At 47.1% G+C, this 12,181-nt stretch overlaps 1 long non-coding RNA gene across 5 annotated transcripts in view; it reads left to right on the top strand.

Moving 5' to 3' along the window:
* Window positions 1-12,181, top strand: part of LOC310885395 — a 101,432-nt gene that overhangs the window by 24,939 nt on the left and 64,312 nt on the right. For all 5 annotated transcript variants that reach the window (XR_014574765.1, XR_014574766.1, XR_014574767.1 and 2 more), the window contains exon 6: window positions 7,325-11,208. This is a non-coding gene — a long non-coding RNA (uncharacterized lncRNA). The remainder of the gene's footprint in view (window positions 1-7,324; window positions 11,209-12,181) is intronic.

Raw genomic sequence — 12,181 nt, 5'->3', positions numbered from 1 at the left:
TAATTAATGACCTGGGTTTCTAGCTCCTCTTTTTAGAGGACAGTCACTAAATTGAGTGAAGTGGATTAAATTACTGGTGCAGGTGAAGGAGAAGGCAAATCATGGTTTGTTGCCTGAAAAGCATGACTGCCTGAAGTGACGATTGTATATTCCTAAGCATGTTAAGGTGTCAGCTGTCTCTGGTGGTAGTATCATAAAAGATTTCTGGTTTCTTTCATACCTAGGCTGCCTGGGAGTTAGGCTGAGATCTGTCAGGACAATATTGGCACTAAACCTTCCTCTAATTTTTAAAGGATATGTGAATGTGAGAGTAAGAAAAATAGTTGGGTTAAATCTCTGCTCTCTTTATCAATAAGAAAAAAAATGTTGCGGTGAAAAAGTGAAGTGTGTTTGCCTTTGATGGCCGGTCAGGTTAAGGGATAATGGCATATTATGGGTTAGCAGCCAATGGAGCTGTGCCTGTAACTCAAGTGGCAGCGGCTCTGCCGAGTGTTTCAGGTTCAAAGGCTTTCAGTGGTGCACGAAGGACACAGCACGAGAGCACCTGTGCTGGCAGTCCGTGCCAGCGGCCCTGTGCTGCCAAGGGCAGAGCCTCGTGGCTTCACTGAAGGCCACCTTTAGTCACCCAAGTCCCTGAGGCTCACGTCATCCACTGCCACAGGTTCCTCTGAACGCTTAAAGCCAGACTAGGGGTAACGTTAAGCAGAAAGCAGCGAGAATATTACTAGTAGTCTCTGCTCCGAAAACTTCCAATCTGCTTTTAATCCTGTATTTGGAGAGTCTCTCTCACAGCGGGGTGACAGGTGCAGTGTAATGGGAATAAAGCAGCGTACGGCATGTGCCAGAATCTTTGCGGTGTGGTGCAGAAATGCTTGTGTATTCAAGGAGCTACCTGTCGGGCACTCACTCCTTGTACAGGGTGCTTTATAAACGTGGCTGGTCTCTGGCTGTAGGACCAGGCAGGGGAAGGGGCACGGTGTCCCAGCAAGCTGACAGCAAGGTCCCAATGCGCCGGGCTCGGAAATGATCCTCACATCGACCCAAACCATGGTCTCTCTGTGGAGCCCACAGAAAACCTGCTGCTCGCTTCTCTTCTGATCCGGACAGGAGCTCACTTGATGCTCTGAGACTTGCAAGCTTGTGTCATGCCCGACACCAAACACCGCTGGTTCCTCTGCGATCGGTGGCTTAACTTCTGCCTGCTAACGTCACCAACAAAAAGAGATTTAGATAAGCTGGGGTTGTTAGGAAATCTTTTCAGAAGCTGTGGAGTACATCGAGCATGTGGAAATGGCTGTTAAAAGCATTTGTATTCCTTAGTAATTTGAAAATCGAGGCACATAAAAAGGAAATGATGTCCGCAGCGAGCTGCATGGTGTTTCTGCGTCTCGGGAGACGCGAGCTGGAAACTGGAGTGTTACTTAAGAGTTTTGACCCCTGAAACTTGTCTCCTTCCAACTGGCAAGTGAGCAGCGCTAACCATGCAGCAGTGCTGGGTCTGTCGCACTGGGTTCTTCAACTGCTTTCAGCAGGGAAAGGGGAGAGGAAGCTTCAGACCCTCTGCTTCTTTCCTACCCATGTGTCCTCTCCTGCTGGACATGGTGCGGCGTGGGCACGGCTGGTGGTGGTGGAGACGGACTCCTGGTTTGTGCTCTCATCTCTTCCATGAATTTCATCCCGTAGCCTTGGGCACGTAACCACAAGCTCCTATTTGTGAGCAGGAGTGGAAGCGCTTGGTGTCTCTCTGCCGCTCACAGCTGAGTGCTGGAGGTTGGTGCGGGTTGGTTTGGAAATGCCATGCTGCAAGTGGTGGCATTTCAACACCTGATGCTCCTCCGGCTCAGGTGAGGGGCAGGCAGCCGGGCTGAGCATTGTCAGGCACCAGAGCATTGCGCCTACACGTGCTTTAATTAACCGTAAGCATTCGGGAAAGATTTCTTAACTGAGGCTTATGGAGCAGGCTGGGATCTCCAGATTTTAGGTACATCTTGCAGGCAGAACTGGCGTCGTACTGATCTTGTGACACAAGACGGGGTGTTCAGACTGAAGAAGGCTCCTTGATGAGGAAATCATTTTTCTCTGTAAGTTTCAAATAGAAAGAAAATAAGCTGCTAATATAGAAGAAAAGCAGAGATTTCTCCTGATTTCCTTTTTTTTTTTTTTTTTCCCCCAGAAATTATTTGCAGTCAGAGCTTTTGGTTTGAGTTGAGTCAGTGCTCTGCCTGCCTGCTTGAGGGATTTTTAAGGTCACTAACCCCATGAGTTGGTGACCTTACAATGGGGCCGGGACTCCTGAGCCGAGTGCTGTGGTGCTCCCCGGGGAGCGGGATGCAGGTGCCAGTGCCTGCTGCCAGCACCTTGTCTTGGTTTTGTCCCATGGCTGTTCAGGGGAAGTAGAGCCAAGATTGTTGAACTACACCTACTACATTTTCCAATCCAGGTATGTGATATCTGGATTTGAAGGCACTGCATTCACTACTGACAAGTGTGAATTTCTGCTGAAGTTCCTGATAGCAATCTGCTTTAAAACACAGGTGTGTAGTGCTGTGTGCTTTGTAGGCTTTTCTTTCTTTCACATGGCTGCTACACCCAAGGTATTTTAAGTATTTTGAAGGGTCAGCAGACAGGTAAACAAGAAAGATCTCCTTGTAGGGTAGACCATGGGAGCAGAGCACCAGGTATTGCTCCTGCCTCGTTCCAGTAAAACTGCAGCTCGAGTAGCTGTGCTTTTTCTTCTGATGTATGGGCTGCGTTCGTAGGCGAGGTTCATTAATGATTATACTTTAATTGCATAAATTTCTCACATGCTGATAGAAGAATAGACCCCCTGTTTAAGTATCTGAAGCATTCTGGAGTGTTTTTTCCTCTCCTTCTCCTGGTATTATGACTAGTTTCTCTAAACGCTGTTTTTGTGTAATTATTTGTTTGAATGTCAGAAAAGCCACAAATCCTGCAAACACTTACCACTAGGTGTAGCACTCAATACCAAGACTTTTAGTCCCGCTGACTTTTTTACAATTATGTATTTATGGTAGGAGTACGTTTTAAAGTGCTTTCCAAGTAAACACAAGACAAAATTCCGTTTGCATGAAAGCTTGGCTGAGATGTGTATGTATTTATTGCATTTACCTCTGCAACAAATGAAAGGCTTTCAGTTCCCTAGCAGTTACCGAGGTAGTTACTTCAAGGTCTGCAGCGATACGGGGATATGTGAATGCACCCAGGCACTTTAAAACCTACTAAATCAGTAAAAGAGCTGATCAAAAGAAAAAGTATTCTGCACAGTGGCGTTGTGCACGGTTAAAAACACCGATAGCCACATAAATAGCCAGCAGCACTCGCAGGACAGGGTACTTGTAAATTCATGGGACGTAAGACAAACACGCTGTGGCACTCGATTTGACTCTGCAAACTACTTAAACAGGATAAGCTACGACAATTTGCCAACTGCCCAAGAAAGGATGAGGTTTTAAGAAGAAAGGAGAGTTCTTGGATTAAATCAGCTATTGGGCAGTGGCCTGAAAGGGAAGAGAATGTGTATTTGGGGGAAAACAAAACAAAACAACAAATGTTTTCAGAAGAAAGTTAGAAATCTATTGGTGTAAGCTCAGGCTGTTTGGAAATTTATGAATCAAGTCTTTTTGATAATAAAGTGTCAGTATATCCAAAATTGAACGTTCTCATAGCATCAGTTTTAATTTCAGATTGGATGATAAAGAATTATGCTGTCTCTGTCTCAATCTTGTGAAATAAAATGCTGTTACGTTATACCAAGGTTCCCCAAATCACAGTGGTCACACTTGAAATAGCCCATCTGAGACCACCTTGCTCCTGGCGATGCTGTGTGGCTGCTACTCCCAGGGTCCCTCCTACGATCACAGATGCTTCTTGGGGGCAGTTGCTGATTTTCGCATTGTTCCATGTCTTTGCAAAGTGCTGGGGAACCTTCATCAAAGCGATAAGCCTCAGGAGCAAGCTGTTAGAAGCTTAGATCCATGGAAAATTCAGCAAAATCTTATTTAAAAATCAGATGTTCATATAGTTCTCTTATTATAAATCTCAACAAAAACGAAGTAAGAAAATTAAACTTTTACCTTTCTCCCCTCTCCCCCACAGACTGTTACGAGTTAAACACAATGTTATATAAAGAAATGTAACACATAACCCAGAGGTAAAGCCCAATAATTCTCTCTGCTGCAGAATTTGCTTTATAAATGACTTTCCACTCCTCTCACCCTGCTCTGGTTCCAGCGCACTGTGCGTGCTGGCAATGAAGCCTTTTTTTGTTGCAGTGCCAAAGTTGAACTCACCAGCGACTTTAAGTGGAAAAAATGAAATGGATCCATTTGTTTCGTGGGGATGATGCGTATCCTGTGAAAAGCACTCGGAGCTGAAATTTAAGGCAGACTGTGCTGGCTTTTAGCTGAGGGAGGTGACTGGGGAGAAGGATATTATTGCCTTGTTTTTTAATGTCTCAGCTCTGTTGTTGTGTATATAGACAGTTATCATTTTCCTCTGAGATGTTTATGGACGGAATATGGAACTTGCTTTTGCTGCTAGCTCCTGGAAAGTGCCTGGGAAGAGCTAAGTCTGGAGGTCTGCGCGCAGGAACTGGTGGACTGAGGTTCTGGTTCTGGCTAGCCACGTAGCAGGGGGGTTTGCTTCGTGTTGGAAGGGCCCATCAGAGGAACGTAGTTGCCTTTCAAAGAAATCTTCCATCCTTGGATGTAAGATCATGGAGAAGAATTAAAAAAACAAAACAAAACAAAAAACCAAAGCAAAACACCACCTGACCCTGTCTGGGTTTTGGGAGAGCTGCCATTAGATTCCAGCGTCCAGCCTCATTCCGTGATATCTGAAAACATCCTCCTGCCTTTTCGCCTGTCCCTTGCAGTGCTGCTGGTGGTTATCTGCTCTTAACTTTCTCATGTTTGGGTGCTGATACTCACTGCACTGTGCCCTGCTCGACTGACACCTTTACCAGACTGCTGGCTCTGCTGGGATTAGGAACCAGCAAACGCGTTAATCCCAAAGAGGCTGATAAATGGCGAGTCCTTCTATGCTGGCAAAACCATCCCACTGATCCAGTGCGAGATAATGGCTTTAGTTATACTTGATCAGAAGCAAAACTCTAAATGTTTTTCCCTTATATCAGAAATTACTAACAAATCTTGATTAAGGTAGACAGGCTTTTTTTTCTTTTTTCCCCCTTTTTAAACATCATGTCTTATTGCAGTTTAGATATTGTCAGTGTAGAGACACAGCACAGCCCCTCCAGAAGCATTGCACTGCACCAGCATCTTTCTGCAAGTATTTATCATATGTACCTGTGCACAGAAAACATTTAGCCTTGAAACAACTCTCCTGTGGGTTTCATTTGAACTGTGAAAAATGAAGTTCCCTGAGCTCAGTGCTGTTGCTAGTGCAGTTTGTCTTTTCTCCTCCCTTGATCAAATTTGTTTGAATAGAATAGAGGAATAGAAAACCTTAGGTTGTCCTAGGAAATACTTACTATTTGTTATCCTGCAAGAAGACTCTGAAAAACTGGTATAACTGAAAAGCAAAGTCTTGTAGGTCAGGAGGAATCAAGCAGTCTATGTTTTTGAGGAACGCCAACCACAGCTCCCAGCTCCTGTGAAATAAGAGGTGAGCAGAGGCAGGTGGGATCGGCTGGTGCTGCCAGGGCTGCTCGCCTTGCCCGAAGCAGGAAGAAGTGCAGCCCTTTGCAGCAGGCTGAGCGAGGTGCACTGGGCTGGCTCCTGGCATCTTGTGCCCTGCTCTGCAGGGGACGTGCTGCTGGAGGTGTCGCCACCTTCACCCTGGCGTGGGACACTCGCCTCAAAACACTTCTGCTGTCAGAGTGGTGTGAGAGCATGCTTGCTTTGCTCCTTCTTTTCCTTCCCTTTTTCTTTTGCTTTACATCTTAATGTAAAGTTGAGTTTGAATCCTTGGGAATTTTGCAGCCGTGGCTGGCTCTTTTCTGCATTAATCGTAGCCTTTTTCCAGTGCTGTCTCAGATTTATCACAGTAATCTTTGTAATAATTACATCCAATTCCTTTGATCACTTCTGATCGGAGATGTGAAGGGTCTCACCCAAAGTTACATGGAAAACCAACCCAGGCTTGGGAACTGCTGCACTCCCCATAACTGCTCTGTCGTCCTGTCCTAGCGAGCAAATTCTCTGCACTGCCTTCAAAGTGAAACCTTCTCATGCTTTAATACGTTTAAATTACCTGCTGATTTCTGGAAAACAACCAGCTACTCATATTTAATATTTTATCAATAGATGAAGGCAATAACTCCTCTATCATAGTAGATCCTAAGGTCGAAAGATATTTTTTAGACAGTTTGCTCAAATCTTTGTATACAGTTGTACAGTTTCTCTCAGTTTCTTGCCTCTGAGCCCAGCTACTTGGGTTTGACCAAAGACACGTAGTCTTAATATCCTAATAATACGTCAACGCTAAAAGCCCTATAGCAGGTCAGCATTTTGTTCAGACTTGAAGCTCGGTACTTTCACTGCATCTCCACAAAAAGCCCTTCTGTAACGCGGATGCTGAATGTTGCTGTGGCAGCCCTGAGGGGAGAAAGGGGCAAAAACTCAGGGTTGTATCTCCCTCGCTTGGAGACAGCCCGCTTTGCTGGCACCAGCTCAGGTTCCTCCTGCAGCATCCTTTCCCCTGTGCGGGGATCTCCTGGGGGCACCTCTCCTGGGGACGTTTGCCCACACACCATTGCCTAAAGCCAGGCCGAGCCCTTCTTACCAGGGTGGGCTGCTCGCTTGCTGGCCAAGCGTCTGTAGGAGTAAAGTCTTCTGGGTCACGTTTTCCTCTGTGCAAGGTAGGAATGAGCTTCACAGAGTAAATGGGAAGCCAAGGAAAAACACATCTTTGGGAACCCGCATCTGCTTGCTCTGCCAACGGAGGGCTCCGTGGTTTGTTGTCTGGGAGGTTTCCAACCTGGCCGTGCTCCTTGAGGCCAGCCCCACTGCTGGCACCCTAAAACTCACCCCAAGTTGTACCTCATCAGCTGGGGCCCCTAGGGACCCCATAGCCCCTCTCAGGGTGATTAAAGGACTGGTGGGAAGGACTGGCTGTTTCTCCAAACGCTCCCAGGCAGAACGAGCTCTTCTGCAGCTCCAGCAGGAATCTGGGAGCCCCATTCCCGCTGAAAATCAATAGATGTGAGGTTTCTGAGTCACTTAACTCGTTTTGAAAAACCTTTGCACAGCCAAAAGCTAACATTTCTGCTGAGAAGACCAGAAAGGGAGCCCCACCCTTCAGGGTCTTTCTTTAATTTGTCCTTTCCCGCTAACAATTGAAGGATGGATGCATCCGAGCACCAAGAACAATGGAGCTGAGTGCCAGCAGACCGCGTCCCTCGGGAAATCTCTCGCCGTAGTACTTGGAGCCGCCGCGGGGAAGCACCGACAGGTAGGGCTCAGCTCGCTGGGTAGCGGTGCTGGCACATGCAGCCGCGCCTGCTGCTTGCATATGGTGGAAAAATTCACGATGCGGCTCCAATTCCTCCGGGCAAAGAAGATGCTGTAAATAGCATGGCCAAGTTTCAAGCTCTCACAGTACAGTGGGAAGCGATCCAGCCTTTTCTGGTGTCAGGAAGGAGAGCAAAAACGCATTTTATGCATCCTAGGGGGAAAAGAGAAGCAAAGCTGCCCCAGCTGGAGCTGTTAGCTCTGGGAGGGGCAGCCATTTGGCTCTCATTAGGACTGGCAACAACAGTTCCCTACTGGATCTTGGTGGATGTGCGTTGGTGGGCTCTGTTCTTCACCCCAGGAGGGACTGATGCCACGCCAAAGTCTGTTTCAGGTCTGCGCCTTGGGGCACAGCTTACTGGTTAGACTGAATACGTAGGCAGCAGCCCCAAACCCAAGGAGTTCCTCTGTCTGAAGCTTGTGCACTTCCCTGTAGGCTTTTCATTTATCTAGGCTTGCCCTGGTCCTTGTACTGAATCACGGATACCCGAAGGAGAATGTGTTCCCCGGTTGCTCATGGTCCATTTCTGAGTTCCCTAATAGCTTCTCGGTATAGGACAAGTCTCCTTGTTCTGGTCCTTTACAATCCTGCCCAACTCTTTGCTCTTTAAAGGCCCTAATTGCAGCCTGAAGGGTGTTTAAGTGCCTCATGCCCACTGAAATCCAATTCAGACTGCTTTCTGGTATGTCACCCTGAAACCCCAGCTCAGAGGCAGGTAGGGCTGGTCCCAGTTTTCTTCAGAGAACCCAGTAACCCTGTGGCAGGACACAAAACGTATAGCTGAGCTTGTCAGGAGGTACAGGCCTTGTACCGCTGGCATGCCGTGCTCCATGTAGTCTGCAAACTGTTCACAGCAGGCTATAGTTTTGTGGACTTGAGTGCCCCAAACGATTTTTCCTTTGAGAAGAAAACCGGAGGTAGAGAGCTTCCCGTTTGGACACAGGGCTCGTCTGCAAGTGAGGCCAACGCTGTGCTAAACAAGTCGTCGTGCCAACTGCTGTGGGTAATTGGGCATGAAGGGGATCAGCGGGCTGCTCCCTCCATCGTGCCTCACAGACGGCACGTTTGTGGTGTGCCTTTGGCTGCCAGGGCTGGGCTGGGCGCAAGGGAAACGGCTCCTGAGCACCACGCAGCAGCCTCGAGCTCCTCGGCAGCTCCGCCACAAACGTTGCGGGGCTGGCGGAGCTCTGCAGGGACAGAGCATGGCTACAACTTGAAAATCTGAAGCGGCTTGTGCAACAGTTCGCTTGAGAGTGCCAGGGAGGGCTGAAACACTTGCTGACTTGTGGATAGCTGTGGTGTCCCCGTGTTAGTCTCCCTAGCAGGTTGCCATCGCTCTACCAAAGCTGCCATCCCAGCAGCACACCACGAGGATGAAGCCCACATGCGTGCTGAAGTGCTCGGTGCTCTGTCTGTTGGTTTGGACCACGAGGATGAAGCCCACAGGCATGCTGAGGTGCTTGGTGCTCTGTCCGTAGCTTTGGCTCCTGCTTCTGCTGGGAATTCAGGGTAAGCTCTTGGACACGCCGCATCGCAACATAGGCGTGCTCTGCTCATCCTGCTGGGCTGCAGGAGTGGTAATGAGCTACTGAGGGCGACGAGGATGTCTAAAATCACCACGACTTGCCAAGTGAACTTGTGTTTAAGCCCTGGGTTCATCAGTGCAGAGTTTTAGGGTAATTTCTTTTAGTAATGAATAAGCTGCACTTTGTCTACCTGCTTCTGATGTCTCGGGGTTAATGAACCCCCGACAGGCTGAGTTCTCTCGGGCAGCTGACCTGCACGGCCATGGGAAGTGTCTGAGATGTCCAGGGATAAAAATCCAGCTGAGCTGCCAGCTTTTTTGTCCTGTTAGGGACTTTCCAGGCCACAGGAAAGCTTTGGGATATGAAATGGAAGTGTACCAAAAGGAAAAGTCTTTAGGTTGGCACGCTGGGGTTTGGTTAGCCTGAAGTCGCTGCTTCTCCAAATGTACAGGAAGTTTTCTCTGGGGATTTCCAAAATCTTAAATTAAGCAAGCTAGAAATACAGCACGGCTTGTTTTTGTCAGGCAGTTTTGGGGCTTTTTCTTTTATGAACCTGAATGAAACCAGGAAGAGCGGGGATGTGTGGGCAGTTAAAACTTTTTAAAAAATTTGGATTGCCCTTAGGAGCAACAGACCCCCCAGTGATCCTGAAACTTACCCGTGTGGGTACAGAAACATTTGCTTTCTACATTGGGTCTGCTTTAAAGGCCTGGGACATCTGGAGCCTGGAGATTTAAGCCCTGCCATGGCCTGTCCTGCTCAAATCAGAACCCACAGCCTCCTTCAGCCTGGAGTTGCTCAGGCACAGAGGTCCTGATTTTTTTCTAATCTACTTTGAAATGCAGAGCGCTATTCATCATCTTAGGGGTCTTGGGGATAGTAACAGCCCATCCAGTTTTAATTCTGACTAGTGCTCCTTGCTCCCACCATGTTATGGCCTCTGTTATTTCGTTATAACTCTTTGGACACTCGGTGTTTTCACGGAGGCCGGGACGCAGCACTCGGGGCCAGCGCAGACTTCGTTACAAAAGGCCAAATTCCCGGTCCTGCTGGGGGTGAGAACTGGCATGGGAGAACAAAGTGCGACCTGAAGGAAAAAATCAGAAAGCAACCGCAAAGCTCGAAATATAATGAAGAGCTTTAAAAATAACCCATGCAATTTTGCAGAATTGCTTTTCTTCGGTGACTCTCGTGGATTTTGTGAGGAGGGGGCCTTGTGCTGCCCATTGTTCGAGCCCTCAGACACAGCAATGTTGTAAATGGCAAACTGAAGCACCAAAACCAGCCTGTCCTGGGCAGGGCACTGGAGTCGCCCCAGCTCTTGCCTGAAAGCATTTGTGATCCAAAGCCCCGGTGCAATCCCCACTGGAGGGAAGGACAAAACTCCACGGGATTGCAGATGGGACAGGATTAGGCCCTAACTAAACGAAAGGGGTTTGTTTGTTACCAGATAATCTTCACCTATGACAAATCCAAATAACTTTTGTTCAGGAATCTGACGAACTAATTGTTTTTTTCTGAAAAACTTCATCATGCGGCGTTCTTTCCTCATTTTAAAGCAGGTTTAGGAAGAGAAGATTTGAAGGAGAGCTCCCATCTGTTATTGAAGCATTTAATCATTCTTTAAAAGCCGGTGCAGTTTTATTTTCTCTGGGGAGCGAGCAGCATTAGCCGAAGCATAAAGCAAACTATACCAAGTGCAGAAAAAACTCAGCCTGATGTCCTGTTTGACAAAGTGACCTGCAGGTCACAACCTGAGTTTATTGATCTGTGGGGCCTTGTCTGGGTGTCGGGCATGTTTTCTGGACTTTGGTTTCAGCTGCATTCCTGACTTCTGAAAGAGGAGGGGGTGTGGATTTCTGCTAGGAGTAACCACTGGGAAGGAAGTAATGTTCATTAAGTGTGCAGGCTGTGCAGGACTAAGCATGCTCAGTGAAAAAAGCTTTTCTCCTTTGCCTGTCAAGCCCTATGTTTGAACTCATTCCAGAATGCCGGATTTACTTTTCACGAAGAAACAGTACCTGGCCGGACTGCATTTTTCTTTCTCTCCTTAGTCACGGGAAGACTGGAAACAATATTCTTTTGCAGAGCAGGGCGCTCGCAGCCATGCAGCGTGCCTGCGTGCACGCGTGACTCTGGCAGGAGGAGGAGGACAAACTTTGCTACCTGTGAAACGAAGACTTCGTAGGTCAGTAAGGGGGGCGCAGAGAAACGAACTTTGCCAGCAGCTTGGGACTTGGGGCTAATGCTTTCCTTTCTGCTCTCCCGTGTCCCTCCCCATCTGCAGCAGAAGCTGAACTTTCAGAAAGTTTTAGCAGCTCTCAGAGGGCTCAGCCTCTCTGCTAAGGTAAACCTGGTTCTAGTGGAAACACAGTGAGTAGATTTTGGGGAGCTAAGCTTCGTTTTTGAAAGCCTGGGCTGCTGGTAGCATAGAGGTGTGCTTTCTTTACTTTTTCCTTTCTTTTCTTTATTCTTTTTAGTGGTTCCTGCAAATGCAATCCTTTACTTCAAGTGTGTGCTTTAAAAGCCTGTTCCCCCTTCTCTCCCCGCCCTCTCCCTTAGAGCTGAAAATGAGACTCGGTCTTGAATAATAAACTCTGAATGTTATCAAGCAAATCTTGTGGCTTGTTCATGTGATCATTTCCAGTCTGAGCGTAGATGTTTTGTCTTTTAATATGTTTGCAGTTTTTTTTTTTTTCTGGAAAATGAATAGCAAAACTGCTAGCAGAAGGGTGCGAGAAAGCTATTTTATTTGATAACAGCATGTTTTAATGTAACAGGCTATTGTGCTCTTAAATTTTTTAAGTGCTTTCTACTTTTTGGCTTTTAAGACATATTTAGAACTCCCATCTCTTGAGGGTTTGAAACATTCCCAGCCTTAGAAAGAAGAAAGAATAATTTTTCTTTTGAGACTTTGTGCTCCCTAATGGAGATTTTTCTGAACGTAGGCCAAGTGGTCAAGAAACAAAATGACCACTGAATAAGAAGCAAAATGGACTCAAATAATTAGAAATTGTCTGTGGTTAATGATTGTTTGAAGCAGGTCAGAAACACTTGGTAGTTGCTGTTGTTAAATTTTGTCCTCCAGTGCTCTTCAGGAAGGTTATGTCGCTTATCAAAAGTTAGCATTTAATTTTCCAAGTGTGAAAAGTACGTGCAGC

This window comes from Anser anser (genome assembly GCF_964211835.1).
Source record: "Anser anser genome assembly, chromosome: 22".
NCBI classification, from domain to species: Eukaryota; Metazoa; Chordata; class Aves; order Anseriformes; family Anatidae; genus Anser; species Anser anser.
The sequence above is the reverse complement of the archived record's forward strand: the minus strand, read 5'-3'. Positions and strand labels throughout refer to the sequence as shown.